The 12,532-nt window shown below is 47.3% G+C and overlaps 7 non-coding genes across 7 annotated transcripts; all 7 read right to left on the bottom strand.

The window, feature by feature from the left end:
• Positions 1-2,429: 2,429 nt before the first annotated feature.
• TRNAV-UAC (transfer RNA valine (anticodon UAC)) lies at positions 2,430-2,502 on the bottom strand. Its single transcript has one exon. It is a non-coding gene; the product is annotated as a tRNA-Val (tRNA).
• A 414-nt stretch (positions 2,503-2,916) lies between these two features.
• TRNAP-CGG (transfer RNA proline (anticodon CGG)) lies at positions 2,917-2,988 on the bottom strand. Its single transcript has one exon. It is a non-coding gene; the product is annotated as a tRNA-Pro (tRNA).
• Positions 2,989-5,723: 2,735 nt separating this feature from the next.
• TRNAV-UAC (transfer RNA valine (anticodon UAC)) lies at positions 5,724-5,796 on the bottom strand. The gene has a single exon. It is a non-coding gene; the product is annotated as a tRNA-Val (tRNA).
• Positions 5,797-6,206: 410 nt separating this feature from the next.
• On the bottom strand, positions 6,207-6,278 carry TRNAP-CGG (transfer RNA proline (anticodon CGG)). The gene has a single exon. It is a non-coding gene; the product is annotated as a tRNA-Pro (tRNA).
• Positions 6,279-9,069: 2,791 nt separating this feature from the next.
• On the bottom strand, positions 9,070-9,142 carry TRNAV-UAC (transfer RNA valine (anticodon UAC)). Its single transcript has one exon. It is a non-coding gene; the product is annotated as a tRNA-Val (tRNA).
• Positions 9,143-9,556: 414 nt separating this feature from the next.
• TRNAP-CGG (transfer RNA proline (anticodon CGG)) lies at positions 9,557-9,628 on the bottom strand. Its single transcript has one exon. It is a non-coding gene; the product is annotated as a tRNA-Pro (tRNA).
• Positions 9,629-12,347: 2,719 nt separating this feature from the next.
• Positions 12,348-12,420, bottom strand: TRNAV-UAC (transfer RNA valine (anticodon UAC)). The gene has a single exon. It is a non-coding gene; the product is annotated as a tRNA-Val (tRNA).
• Positions 12,421-12,532: the final 112 nt, after the last annotated feature.

The following is a 12,532-nucleotide window of genomic DNA, read 5'->3' as shown; positions in this document are numbered from 1 at the left end:
CCTTCCTTCCTTCCTTCCTTCCTTCCTTCCTTCCTTCCTTCCTTCCTTCCTTCCTTCCTTCCTTCCTTCCTTCCTTCCTTCCTTCCTTCCTTGCTTCCTTCCTTCCTTCCTTCCTCTTATGCTGTTTATGTAATAAGAGGGGACGATACACAGAAGAGAGAGAGTGGCCCAACACACTAGACTAGCAGTCTTCTGATCAATCTGCAGCTGGCAAGGTGGGGGAGAGACTTTATTTTGCACCTGCTGGGATATGCATTGGCAGAAGCTCTGAGGGCTGGGCCTTTCCTTTTGCCTGTAAAAACAAAAAGCAGCCCTCCTCCCTCCAGCCCTGAGAGCATGGGCGTGACACTGGCAAAAGCAGCATCTCCCCTTTGGTAAAGATGACCATTGCACAGCTGCTCACTCAGAGCTCGATCGTGCTCGATCAGGCGAGATATATATTTAGGTCACCAGCAAAGTCTGTTCTCTTTTCTTGCGTAGGGTGAGCATTCACAGAGCCCAGCTTCGTTGACAAGAGTGCAAAAGGTGTATACTAAAAGCTTTCTGCTTTACTTGAGCGCCATGGCCGTTATTATATTTTGGCTGCTCCAAGCAATCTCTGTCCAGCCTATGCAAATTTCCAGCTCAAATTTTCCCAGCACTCAAAAAGTCCCTCCTCCCGCCAGCTATGCTTTCAGGAAGTTCAGCAGAAGCAGTCCAACTTCTGTTCCCAGTTCAGAGGAAAAGCTTTCTCGGGCCAGAGAAAGCCAGGGAATCACTGTACCGGCAAGTGCATTTCTTACAACTGGTAATCCCTCAGAACACAGAAATGAAGAAGCTGTATATGAAAATGTGATATTTCTTTGGTACACTAACCTATGTAACTAATATGCACCATTTCAGAGGACGGAGCGGACCCAACTGTGATCCCAGAGACCCAAATACCCAGCAGTAGGGAAAAGAAATCCTCTCTGTGCTCTGCAACATTACATACACAAAATGAAGGCGCGTGCATTTTATTATTGGCCCCATATACACAATACATGTGAGGATGCTTGCCTTCCCAGTGTATTTCTCAAGCTCTTGAGAGCATATGCTATTTCCATGGGAACGCAAATAAGTTCATACTTTACATTTGTGTGTGACAAAAGGGGAAAAAAACGATTTTGTGTAAAATGCCAGCAGAGAGTGTTTCTGCCCGGTCTCGAACGTGCTAACCACTACACTACAGAAACAACTGCTTGCATCCCTTTGTAGGGACTGGGAGAACAGGTGCAAAGGGCTTTGCAAGTGGACCTGCTTAAAGACTAATCAAATGCCTTGCGCCTGAAGCTCACACAATCCAGCCTAAAACATACGTCCTATCAAGCATGCGCACATATACAAGTATGCCTGTTGAGGGTCTATGCAGCGTACAGAGGGAAGGACATATTTCCACTTTGAGATCGGACGGCCAAAACTCACAAGCAAATCAAGGAATGTTACTGAGAGCTAACAGAGAACACAAAGTGCTTGTCGCAAGGACATGGCAGGCAAAGAGGTTCAGGAAGTGAATTGTTCATCGACTACTGCTTACCGAGAAAGCCAGAGAGTCTGTCCAATGAAAATAACATTGGAAAAAAAAAAAAGGAGCTCAAGTTACCCACCTTGATCGGGCTCCTCCGGACCTCTCGCACCCAAAGCGAGAATCATACCCCTAGACCAACGAGCCACGGTCCTGTGATCATCTGACGGAATTGTACTCAGCGTTTCCACCCCCCTTAGGCTTCGAGGCCAAGAATGCCTATTCCTGAAGTTTGTTCCTGCCGCTGAAAGCCTTGTCGGTGTATGAGCCAAATGAATGCCCCAGTCGGCACGCTCTGACTGTCTTCATAGCTCTTCTTCTCGTCCTGAAGGTGTTGGCACATTGACATCAGGATCAATGAAGCTGGTGGCACACCCTCCCTTCCATTCGCCCGTGAAGGGTACGTATAAAAGAGCTGTTGATGCACAGAAGAAGAAATCTAGCACAACACCAACGCGGTCTGCTGATCAATTGAAAGTGGACAAAGTGAGCGAGTGAGAGCCTTCATTTTGCACCGGATCTGCATTGGCAGAAGCTCTGAGGGCTAGGAATTTTCTTTTGCCCTTGAAAAAAAGAAAAATCCAATATCACATCTGCCTGGGTGCATGAACATTGCTCAGGGAAAAGCAGCGCCACCCTTCTGTAAGAAATAGCATTGCACAACTGCTCCCTCAGCTTTCCATCCAACTATACATAAGCACGCACATATGCAGGCATGCAATTTTAATTCATCACATATTCGGAGCAAATGTGAGTGCGCTCGTCTACTCAGAATTTATTTCAAAGCGTGTCAGAGGAACTGCTTCTTCCGTTGCAACTGCAAATAAGTTCATGGCTTGAGCTTCGAGATGGTGGAACATGAAAAGTGTAAAATGCCACCCTCTGCTGTTTCTGCCCGGTCTCGAACCAGGGACCTTTCGCGTGTAAGGCGAACGTGATAACCACTACACTACAGAAACTGCTGCATGCTATGCCCTCTGGCGGTTGAGAGAATAGGGTCAAGTAACAGTGCAATTGTCTCTGTTTGAACACTTATCAAATGCCTCACGCCCAAAGCTTTACAAATGCAGCTCATCACACACACGGCGTTACAAGCATGAACACTCAGACAAGTGTGCCAGCTGAGAGGCCGTGCAGTCTGAAGATGTAAGGGCCTCTTTAGGCATTGGTATGGGACAGCCATGAATTAACAAACAAATCCAGAAAGGTGACTGAGAGCTACTTGGGACTCCTTAATGCATGGCGCAATGAGGCGGTCCGCAAAGAGGCTTAGGAAGCCCAATGTTCATCGACCATTGTCCATCCATCAGTCCAGAGTCTATAGAATTGAAAAACACATGTGTAAAAAAGTATCGGGCCAGGCACCAATCAATGGGCTCGTCCGGGATTTGAACCCGGGACCTCTCGCACCCGAAGCGAGAATCATACCCCTAGACCAACGAGCCTACACTTGCAGAGTAGTCTAGACAATATGTAGGGATTTGACTTGGCAGTTGTACCTCTTGAGGATTGTAGCACAAGAGTATCTCTTCCTAACGTTTGCTCCTAAAGCCCGTCCTCGTCCCTAAATGATGCAAAGGCTGAGCGTCTTCACAGGTCTACTCCTCATCCCGAAGGTTGGTGGACCATTGACATCAGGGTGAAAGGTGCTTGCGATACACTGTTCCTTCCTTCCTTCCTTCCTTCCTTCCTTCCTTCCTTCCTTCCTTCCTTCCTTCCTTCCTTCCTTCCTTCCTTCCTTCCTTCCTTCCTTCCTTCCTTCCTTCCTTCCTTCCTTCCTTCCTTCCTTCCTTCCTTCCTTCCTTCCTTCCTTCCTTCCTTCCTTCCTTCCTTCCTTCCTTCCTTCCTTCCTTCCTTCCTTCCTTCCTCTTATGCTGTTTATGTAATAAGAGGGGACGATACACAGAAGAGAGAGAGTGGCCCAACACACTAGACTAGCAGTCTTCTGATCAATCTGCAGCTGGCAAGGTGGGGGAGAGACTTTATTTTGCACCTGCTGGGATATGCATTGGCAGAAGCTCTGAGGGCTGGGCCTTTCCTTTTGCCTGTAAAAACAAAAAGCAGCCCTCCTCCCTCCAGCCCTGAGAGCATGGGCGTGACACTGGCAAAAGCAGCATCTCCCCTTTGGTAAAGATGACCATTGCACAGCTGCTCACTCAGAGCTCGATCGTGCTCGATCAGGCGAGATATATTTAGGTCACCAGCAAAGTCTGTTCTCTTTTCTTGCGTAGGGTGAGCATTCACAGAGCCCAGCTTCGTTGACAAGAGTGCAAAAGGTGTATACTAAAAGCTTTCTGCTTTACTTGAGCGCCATGGCCGTTATTATATTTTGGCTGCTCCAAGCAATCTCTGTCCAGCCTATGCAAATTTCCAGCTCAAATTTTCCCAGCACTCAAAAAGTCCCTCCTCCCGCCAGCTATGCTTTCAGGAAGTTCAGCAGAAGCAGTCCAACTTCTGTTCCCAGTTCAGAGGAAAAGCTTTCTCGGGCCAGAGAAAGCCAGGGAATCACTGTACCGGCAAGTGCATTTCTTACAACTGGTAATCCCTCAGAACACAGAAATGAAGAAGCTGTATATGAAAATGTGATATTTCTTTGGTACACTAACCTATGTAACTAATATGCACCATTTCAGAGGACGGAGCGGACCCAACTGTGATCCCAGAGACCCAAATACCCAGCAGTAGGGAAAAGAAATCCTCTCTGTGCTCTGCAACATTACATACACAAAATGAAGGCGCGTGCATTTTATTATTGGCCCCATATACACAATACATGTGAGGATGCTTGCCTTCCCAGTGTATTTCTCAAGCTCTTGAGAGCATATGCTATTTCCATGGGAACGCAAATAAGTTCATACTTTACATTTGTGTGTGACAAAAGGGGAAAAAAACGATTTTGTGTAAAATGCCAGCAGAGAGTGTTTCTGCCCGGTCTCGAACGTGCTAACCACTACACTACAGAAACAACTGCTTGCATCCCTTTGTAGGGACTGGGAGAACAGGTGCAAAGGGCTTTGCAAGTGGACCTGCTTAAAGACTAATCAAATGCCTTGCGCCTGAAGCTCACACAATCCAGCCTAAAACATACGTCCTATCAAGCATGCGCACATATACAAGTATGCCTGTTGAGGGTCTATGCAGCGTACAGAGGGAAGGACATATTTCCACTTTGAGATCGGACGGCCAAAACTCACAAGCAAATCAAGGAATGTTACTGAGAGCTAACAGAGAACACAAAGTGCTTGTCGCAAGGACATGGCAGGCAAAGAGGTTCAGGAAGTGAATTGTTCATCGACTACTGCTTACCGAGAAAGCCAGAGAGTCTGTCCAATGAAAATAACATTGGAAAAAAAAAAAAGGAGCTCAAGTTACCCACCTTGATCGGGCTCCTCCGGACCTCTCGCACCCAAAGCGAGAATCATACCCCTAGACCAACGAGCCACGGTCCTGTGATCATCTGACGGAATTGTACTCAGCATTTCCACCCCCCTTAGGCTTCGAGGCCAAGAATGCCTATTCCTGAAGTTTGTTCCTGCCGCTGAAAGCCTTGTCGGTGTATGAGCCAAATGAATGCCCCAGTCGGCACGCTCTGACTGTCTTCATAGCTCTTCTTCTCGTCCTGAAGGTGTTGGCACATTGACATCAGGATCAATGAAGCTGGTGGCACACCCTCCCTTCCATGCGCCCGTGAAGGGTACGTATAAAAGAGCTGTTGATGCACAGAAGAAGAAATCTAGCACAACACCAACGCGGTCTGCTGATCAATTGAAAGTGGACAAAGTGAGCGAGTGAGAGCCTTCATTTTGCACCGGATCTGCATTGGCAGAAGCTCTGAGGGCTAGGAATTTTCTTTTGCCCTTGAAAAAAAGAAAAATCCAATATCACATCTGCCTGGGTGCATGAACATTGCTCAGGGAAAAGCAGCGCCACCCTTCTGTAAGAAATAGCATTGCACAACTGCTCCCTCAGCTTTCCATCCAACTATACATAAGCACGCACATATGCAGGCATGCAATTTTAATTCATCACATATTCGGAGCAAATGTGAGTGCGCTCGTCTACTCAGAATTTATTTCAAAGCGTGTCAGAGGAACTGCTTCTTCCGTTGCAACTGCAAATAAGTTCATGGCTTGAGCTTCGAGATGGTGGAACATGAAAAGTGTAAAATGCCACCCTCTGCTGTTTCTGCCCGGTCTCGAACCAGGGACCTTTCGCGTGTAAGGCGAACGTGATAACCACTACACTACAGAAACTGCTGCATGCTATGCCCTCTGGCGGTTGAGAGAATAGGGTCAAGTAACAGTGCAATTGTCTCTGTTTGAACACTTATCAAATGCCTCACGCCCAAAGCTTTACAAATGCAGCTCATCACACACACGGCGTTACAAGCATGAACACTCAGACAAGTGTGCCAGCTGAGAGGCCGTGCAGTCTGAAGATGTAAGGGCCTCTTTAGGCATTGGTATGGGACATGAATTAACAAACAAATCCAGAAAGGTGACTGAGAGCTACTTGGGACTCCTTAATGCATGGCGCAATGAGGCGGTCCGCAAAGAGGCTTAGGAAGCCCAATGTTCATCGACCATTGTCCATCCATCAGTCCAGAGTCTATAGAATTGAAAAACACATGTGTAAAAAAGTATCGGGCCAGGCACCAATCAATGGGCTCGTCCGGGATTTGAACCCGGGACCTCTCGCACCCGAAGCGAGAATCATACCCCTAGACCAACGAGCCTACACTTGCAGAGTAGTCTAGACAATATGTAGGGATTTGACTTGGCAGTTGTACCTCTTGAGGATTGTAGCACAAGAGTATCTCTTCCTAACGTTTGCTCCTAAAGCCCGTCCTCGTCCCTAAATGATGCAAAGGCTGAGCGTCTTCACAGGTCTACTCCTCATCCCGAAGGTTGGTGGACCATTGACATCAGGGTGAAAGGTGCTTGCGATACACTGTTCCTTCCTTCCTTCCTTCCTTCCTTCCTTCCTTCCTTCCTTCCTTCCTTCCTTCCTTCCTTCCTTCCTTCCTTCCTTCCTTCCTTCCTTCCTTCCTTCCTTCCTTCCTTCCTTCCTTCCTTCCTTCCTTCCTTCCTTCCTTCCTTCCTTCCTTCCTTCCTTCCTTCCTTCCTTCCTTCCTTCCTTCCTTCCTTCCTTCCTTCTTTCCTTCCTTCCTTCCTTCCTTCCTTCCTTCCTTCCTTCCTTCCTTCCTTCCTTCCTCTTATGCTGTTTATGTAATAAGAGGGGACGATACACAGAAGAGAGAGAGTGGCCCAACACACTAGACTAGCAGTCTTCTGATCAATCTGCAGCTGGCAAGGTGGGGGAGAGACTTTATTTTGCACCTGCTGGGATATGCATTGGCAGAAGCTCTGAGGGCTGGGCCTTTCCTTTTGCCTGTAAAAACAAAAAGCAGCCCTCCTCCCTCCAGCCCTGAGAGCATGGGCGTGACACTGGCAAAAGCAGCATCTCCCCTTTGGTAAAGATGACCATTGCACAGCTGCTCACTCAGAGCTCGATCGTGCTCGATCAGGCGAGATATATTTAGGTCACCAGCAAAGTCTGTTCTCTTTTCTTGCGTAGGGTGAGCATTCACAGAGCCCAGCTTCGTTGACAAGAGTGCAAAAGGTGTATACTAAAAGCTTTCTGCTTTACTTGAGCGCCATGGCCATTATTATATTTTGGCTGCTCCAAGCAATCTCTGTCCAGCCTATGCAAATTTCCAGCTCAAATTTTCCCAGCACTCAAAAAGTCCCTCCTCCCGCCAGCTATGCTTTCAGGAAGTTCAGCAGAAGCAGTCCAACTTCTGTTCCCAGTTCAGAGGAAAAGCTTTCTCGGGCCAGAGAAAGCCAGGGAATCACTGTACCGGCAAGTGCATTTCTTACAACTGGTAATCCCTCAGAACACAGAAATGAAGAAGCTGTATATGAAAATGTGATATTTCTTTGGTACACTAACCTATGTAACTAATATGCACCATTTCAGAGGACGGAGCGGACCCAACTGTGATCCCAGAGACCCAAATACCCAGCAGTAGGGAAAAGAAATCCTCTCTGTGCTCTGCAACATTACATACACAAAATGAAGGCGCGTGCATTTTATTATTGGCCCCATATACACAATACATGTGAGGATGCTTGCCTTCCCAGTGTATTTCTCAAGCTCTTGAGAGCATATGCTATTTCCATGGGAACGCAAATAAGTTCATACTTTACATTTGTGTGTGACAAAAGGGGAAAAAAACGATTTTGTGTAAAATGCCAGCAGAGAGTGTTTCTGCCCGGTCTCGAACGTGCTAACCACTACACTACAGAAACAACTGCTTGCATCCCTTTGTAGGGACTGGGAGAACAGGTGCAAAGGGCTTTGCAAGTGGACCTGCTTAAAGACTAATCAAATGCCTTGCGCCTGAAGCTCACACAATCCAGCCTAAAACATACGTCCTATCAAGCATGCGCACATATACAAGTATGCCTGTTGAGGGTCTATGCAGCGTACAGAGGGAAGGACATATTTCCACTTTGAGATCGGAAGGCCAAAACTCACAAGCAAATCAAGGAATGTTACTGAGAGCTAACAGAGAACACAAAGTGCTTGTGGCAAGGACATGGCAGGCAAAGAGGTTCAGGAAGTGAATTGTTCATCGACTACTGCTTACCGAGAAAGCCAGAGAGTCTGTCCAATGAAAATAACATTGGGAAAAAAAAAAAGGAGCTCAAGTTACCCACCTTGATCGGGCTCCTCCGGACCTCTCGCACCCAAAGCGAGAATCATACCCCTAGACCAACGAGCCACGGTCCTGTGATCATCTGACGGAATTGTACTCAGCGTTTCCACCCCCCTTAGGCTTCGAGGCCAAGAATGCCTATTCCTGAAGTTTGTTCCTGCCGCTGAAAGCCTTGTCGGTGTATGAGCCAAATGAATGCCCCAGTCGGCACGCTCTGACTGTCTTCATAGCTCTTCTTCTCGTCCTGAAGGTGTTGGCACATTGACATCAGGATCAATGAAGCTGGTGGCACACCCTCCCTTCCATTCGCCCGTGAAGGGTACGTATAAAAGAGCTGTTGATGCACAGAAGAAGAAATCTAGCACAACACCAACGCGGTCTGCTGATCAATTGAAAGTGGACAAAGTGAGCGAGTGAGAGCCTTCATTTTGCACCGGATCTGCATTGGCAGAAGCTCTGAGGGCTAGGAATTTTCTTTTGCCCTTGAAAAAAAGAAAAATCCAATATCACATCTGCCTGGGTGCATGAACATTGCTCAGAGAAAAGCAGCGCCACCCTTCTGTAAGAAATAGCATTGCACAACTGCTCCCTCAGCTTTCCATCCAACTATACATAAGCACGCACATATGCAGGCATGCAATTTTAATTCATCACATATTCGGAGCAAATGTGAGTGCGCTCGTCTACTCAGAATTTATTTCAAAGCGTGTCAGAGGAACTGCTTCTTCCGTTGCAACTGCAAATAAGTTCATGGCTTGAGCTTCGAGATGGTGGAACATGAAAAGTGTAAAATGCCACCCTCTGCTGTTTCTGCCCGGTCTCGAACCAGGGACCTTTCGCGTGTAAGGCGAACGTGATAACCACTACACTACAGAAACTGCTGCATGCTATGCCCTCTGGCGGTTGAGAGAATAGGGTCAAGTAACAGTGCAATTGTCTCTGTTTGAACACTTATCAAATGCCTCACGCCCAAAGCTTTACAAATGCAGCTCATCACACACACAGCGTTACAAGCATGAACACTCAGACAAGTGTGCCAGCTGAGAGGCCGTGCAGTCTGAAGATGTAAGGGCCTCTTTAGGCATTGGTATGGGACAGCCATGAATTAACAAACAAATCCAGAAAGGTGACTGAGAGCTACTTGGGACTCCTTAATGCATGGCGCAATGAGGCGGTCCGCAAAGAGGCTTAGGAAGCCCAATGTTCATCGACCATTGTCCATCCATCAGTCCAGAGTCTATAGAATTGAAAAACACATGTGTAAAAAAGTATCGGGCCAGGCACCAATCAATGGGCTCGTCCGGGATTTGAACCCGGGACCTCTCGCACCCGAAGCGAGAATCATACCCCTAGACCAACGAGCCTACACTTGCAGAGTATTCTAGACAATATGTAGGGATTTGACTTGGCAGTTGTACCTCTTGAGGATTGTAGCACAAGAGTATCTCTTCCTAACGTTTGCTCCTAAAGCCCGTCCTCGTCCCTAAATGATGCAAAGGCTGAGCGTCTTCACAGGTCTACTCCTCATCCCGAAGGTTGGTGGACCATTGACATCAGGGTGAAAGGTGCTTGCGATACACTGTTCCTTCCTTCCTTCCTTCCTTCCTTCCTTCCTTCCTTCCTTCCTTCCTTCCTTCCTTCCTTCCTTCCTTCCTTCCTTCCTTCCTTCCTTCCTTCCTTCCTTCCTTCCTTCCTTCCTTCCTTCCTTCCTTCCTTCCTTCCTTCCTTCCTTCCTTCCTTCCTTCCTTCCTTCCTTCCTTCCTTCCTTCCTCTTATGCTGTTTATGTAATAAGAGGGGACGATACACAGAAGAGAGAGAGTGGCCCAACACACTAGACTAGCAGTCTTCTGATCAATCTGCAGCTGGCAAGGTGGGGGAGAGACTTTATTTTGCACCTGCTGGGATATGCATTGGCAGAAGCTCTGAGGGCTGGGCCTTTCCTTTTGCCTGTAAAAACAAAAAGCAGCCCTCTTCCCTCCAGCCCTGAGAGCATGGGCGTGACACTGGCAAAAGCAGCATCTCCCCTTTGGTAAAGATGACCATTGCACAGCTGCTCACTCAGAGCTCGATCGTGCTCGATCAGGCGAGATATATTTAGGTCACCAGCAAAGTCTGTTCTCTTTTCTTGCGTAGGGTGAGCATTCACAGAGCCCAGCTTCGTTGACAAGAGTGCAAAAGGTGTATACTAAAAGCTTTCTGCTTTACTTGAGCGCCATGGCCGTTATTATATTTTGGCTGCTCCAAGCAATCTCTGTCCAGCCTATGCAAATTTCCAGCTCAAATTTTCCCAGCACTCAAAAAGTCCCTCCTCCCGCCAGCTATGCTTTCAGGAAGTTCAGCAGAAGCAGTCCAACTTCTGTTCCCAGTTCAGAGGAAAAGCTTTCTCGGGCCAGAGAAAGCCAGGGAATCACTGTACCGGCAAGTGCATTTCTTACAACTGGTAATCCCTCAGAACACAGAAATGAAGAAGCTGTATATGAAAATGTGATATTTCTTTGGTACACTAACCTATGTAACTAATATGCACCATTTCAGAGGACGGAGCGGACCCAACTGTGATCCCAGAGACCCAAATACCCAGCAGTAGGGAAAAGAAATCCTCTCTGTGCTCTGCAACATTACATACACAAAATGAAGGCGCGTGCATTTTATTATTGGCCCCATATACACAATACATGTGAGGATGCTTGCCTTCCCAGTGTATTTCTCAAGCTCTTGAGAGCATATGCTATTTCCATGGGAACGCAAATAAGTTCATACTTTACATTTGTGTGTGACAAAAGGGGAAAAAAACGATTTTGTGTAAAATGCCAGCAGAGAGTGTTTCTGCCCGGTCTCGAACGTGCTAACCACTACACTACAGAAACAACTGCTTGCATCCCTTTGTAGGGACTGGGAGAACAGGTGCAAAGGGCTTTGCAAGTGGACCTGCTTAAAGACTAATCAAATGCCTTGCGCCTGAAGCTCACACAATCCAGCCTAAAACATACGTCCTATCAAGCATGCGCACATATACAAGTATGCCTGTTGAGGGTCTATGCAGCGTACAGAGGGAAGGACATATTTCCACTTTGAGATCGGACGGCCAAAACTCACAAGCAAATCAAGGAATGTTACTGAGAGCTAACAGAGAACACAAAGTGCTTGTCGCAAGGACATGGCAGGCAAAGAGGTTCAGGAAGTGAATTGTTCATCGACTACTGCTTACCGAGAAAGCCAGAGAGTCTGTCCAATGAAAATAACATTGGAAAAAAAAAAAAGGAGCTCAAGTTACCCACCTTGATCGGGCTCCTCCGGACCTCTCGCACCCAAAGCGAGAATCATACCCCTAGACCAACGAGCCACGGTCCTGTGATCATCTGACGGAATTGTACTCAGCGTTTCCACCCCCCTTAGGCTTCGAGGCCAAGAATGCCTATTCCTGAAGTTTGTTCCTGCCGCTGAAAGCCTTGTCGGTGTATGAGCCAAATGAATGCCCCAGTCGGCACGCTCTGACTGTCTTCATAGCTCTTCTTCTCGTCCTGAAGGTGTTGGCACATTGACATCAGGATCAATGAAGCTGGTGGCACACCCTCCCTTCCATTCGCCCGTGAAGGGTACGTATAAAAGAGCTGTTGATGCACAGAAGAAGAAATCTAGCACAACACCAACGCGGTCTGCTGATCAATTGAAAGTGGACAAAGTGAGCGAGTGAGAGCCTTCATTTTGCACCGGATCTGCATTGGCAGAAGCTCTGAGGGCTAGGAATTTTCTTTTGCCCTTGAAAAAAAGAAAAATCCAATATCACATCTGCCTGGGTGCATGAACATTGCTCAGGGAAAAGCAGCGCCACCCTTCTGTAAGAAATAGCATTGCACAACTGCTCCCTCAGCTTTCCATCCAACTATACATAAGCACGCACATATGCAGGCATGCAATTTTAATTCATCACATATTCGGAGCAAATGTGAGTGCGCTCGTCTACTCAGAATTTATTTCAAAGCGTGTCAGAGGAACTGCTTCTTCCGTTGCAACTGCAAATAAGTTCATGGCTTGAGCTTCGAGATGGTGGAACATGAAAAGTGTAAAATGCCACCCTCTGCTGTTTCTGCCCGGTCTCGAACCAGGGACCTTTCGCGTGTAAGGCGAACGTGATAACCACTACACTACAGAAACTGCTGCATGCTATGCCCTCTGGCGGTTGAGAGAATAGGGTCAAGTAACAGTGCAATTGTCTCTGTTTGAACACTTATCAAATGCCTCACGCCCAAAGCTTTACAAATGCAGC

The sequence above is a fragment of the Ambystoma mexicanum genome, unplaced genomic scaffold (assembly GCF_040938575.1).
Source record: "Ambystoma mexicanum isolate Mex_15411 unplaced genomic scaffold, UKY_AmexF1_1 Mex_scaf133, whole genome shotgun sequence".
Classification (NCBI taxonomy): domain Eukaryota; kingdom Metazoa; phylum Chordata; class Amphibia; order Caudata; family Ambystomatidae; genus Ambystoma; species Ambystoma mexicanum.
Note: the sequence above shows the minus strand (reverse complement) of the source record. Positions and strands in the feature narration are given on the sequence as shown.